This window comes from Meleagris gallopavo, chromosome 22 (genome assembly GCF_000146605.3).
Source record: "Meleagris gallopavo isolate NT-WF06-2002-E0010 breed Aviagen turkey brand Nicholas breeding stock chromosome 22, Turkey_5.1, whole genome shotgun sequence".
Classification (NCBI taxonomy): Eukaryota; Metazoa; Chordata; class Aves; order Galliformes; family Phasianidae; genus Meleagris; species Meleagris gallopavo.
Window position 1 is genome coordinate 8,022,546 of NC_015032.2, and position 2,469 is coordinate 8,025,014.

Consider the following 2,469-nt stretch of genomic DNA (forward strand, 5'->3'; position numbering starts at 1 on the left):
TTTGTCTGCTCATCTGCAAAATGACTGAAATACTTGTTCTGGCTTTAGAAATATTGAGTGTCATTATGTTTTAATGTTGAGAGATGAGAAGCTTAAATTGATAGAATTTCTGCTCTTCTTTCATGGTGATGGTATCTATCATGATTTTGATTTTTTGTTGTTGGAATTCCACATCATAACATCATGTAGTGCACTGGCAGTTAAATAGTTAATGCTCTGGTTCTGTGGATTGTCAATATTTCTGGATGCCTTGTTTTCAGAAGAGAAGAACTGTATCTCCCAGAAGATTTGTATTGTTCTGTTTCCATTTTCCATTTAGAGAGAAAGATAAAACTGCTCATGAGCCATGAGATTGTCCCGTTTTACTTCTCATCACTGCAGTGCATGCTTCGTAACTGTCTTGCCTTTAACATTAGAGTAAGGCATTTGGTTTTGGACACTCTCTCTCATTTTGTTTGATTTATTAGTTTCAATTCTGATTATATTGTATTATACTGTGTTATCTCACATTCTGCTATCATATTTAGTAAATTAGTTTTCTCCCTAAGCTTGCTGCTGTTCTGTTCTTAGACCCATCTTCCTACCTCTTGCCCTTCCCCTCTTCCCCCTTTCCTGGGGCATGGGTCTGTGGGCCCTTCTGCCCCAGTTAGTTACTGAACTGAGCCGAACAGGCTTCTTACTCCTACAGATGCCTTAGCGAAATTTGAATGCAGATCATTTTGAGCCAGTGAAGCATTTCAATTCCTATGATTTTTGTAGTAGTTGGGATGATTTTGGAGGAGATCAGGTCAGCTGTACCTGTGTGTTGGCTGGGTTAACCCCAGGGCTCTCAACAAGGTGTGCGGGATGCTTTCAGCAGGATGGGTACAGCAGGAAGCAGGTGTTGTGCCTACAGTCAACCTTGGGGGCTGAGGGCTGTCCATGGTGCTGCACAGTCATGGGAAGTTAAAATGGAATAGCAACCCCAGAAACATGGGAGACCTGGGAGCTTCTATAGCAGTCTGGGTAAATGTCTGAAGTCTGTATCCAGAGTAAATCACTCATCTGAGTAAACTTTAGTTTACAGAATACATCCCACGCTATTTGGCAGCTTCTGAGTGATGTTCTAGTGTAAGCATATACATTTAAATGGGTGGTTGTTCTTCACTTTCTAGAAAGAAATCCTCAGAATTTATTGCTGCTGCTGCTGCTAAATTTATTCCTGAAAATCTGTTGAAAGGATGTGTGGAAGGAATCTTATTTATTGAGTGGGCAGGTAAGCTTCATTATGGGAACTGATAATTAACAAATTATAAGAGACTCAACATGATTGCTGTGTACTACAAGGGATGGTATTTTATTCTCTGTAATCAATTCTCAAGTAATGAAACAAACTTGAATTTTACATGGTAGGGGAAGAAGAGCAGGAAGAGGGAAGATAAATTTAGCTTCTCAGCTGATAGATTTTTTTTTATTTATTTATTATTGTTTGGGGGGAAAATATTGAAATTTATAGAAAAATGCTTCATATCTAAAGAAAACAAGTCTGTGCTTGTTAAAGGTAGAGCAGACTGTCTGTCTGTGATGGTTTACTATATTAGCCATGTCAGTAATTCCAATATTTGATAGTAGTTTATCTTGTTAATGAACAAAATTAAACATGAAGATATTTATATCTTCCCTGTTTGTTCACCAGTACGAAAAGGGATTGATCAAATGCCTGCTGCAGTCATTGGGAATCTTCTGCCAGTTCTGATGGACTTTGGAACAGGCTTGAAACTATTTACAGCTTTTCAGTCATGCTTATTTACAATGCAGGGTGCTTATAGTTAATTGTATGGTTTTCAAGCCTTTTGGATTGCTGACTGAGGATATTGCCTATAAACATGACTTAATAACAAAGCGTAAGAAGGGTGGAAGCTACTTGCTCTGAAAGACCTACCTCTGGCAATATTTGAAAGAACAGATGCTCTCCTATTGAAAACATGAATTTCTATGCTGTGCTTTGTCTGCTTCAACAACTTCTTATTGGTGAACCCATGAAAAATGAATCTATGTCATGGATCATCTACCATTTGCATTTCAGAATATGGCTTAGATCTGATGAAATGGATTCCTCACTTATTGTGGTGGCTGTACCTGGCTATACTCTATCTCCTTGCTTGCTTGTAGTGTGTGGGAATGCTAGATTTGCTCTGAACTCCCCCTTTTTCATACACCTATAAGTTACACATGTGACTTCAGGAAGTTCTACATGAAATTCTTCCATGCGTGACAGAAATGATAAAGCTTCCTTATCTCATTGTGGTATTTTGTAGATAAACTTGTATGTGGCTCGATGGTGCTACCATCAAATGCTGCTGTCATTAAAGTAATCTGGAAATGCTCATTCATGGTTCAACTCTCTCATGTTTCTCTGTATGAAAGCCTTTTGATGAAAGCATTCAGAAAGCAATCCTTGTAAATATCCACTTGAATGTCTGGGTTAAA

The 2,469-nt window shown here is 38.3% G+C and overlaps 1 long non-coding RNA gene across 1 annotated transcript; it reads left to right on the forward strand.

Annotated features, from left to right (window-relative positions):
* Positions 1–1,110: 1,110 nt before the first annotated feature.
* LOC109370711 lies at positions 1,111–2,469 on the forward strand. Its single transcript, XR_002121058.2, has 2 exons — positions 1,111–1,255; positions 1,676–2,469. It is a non-coding gene; the product is annotated as an uncharacterized LOC109370711 (long non-coding RNA).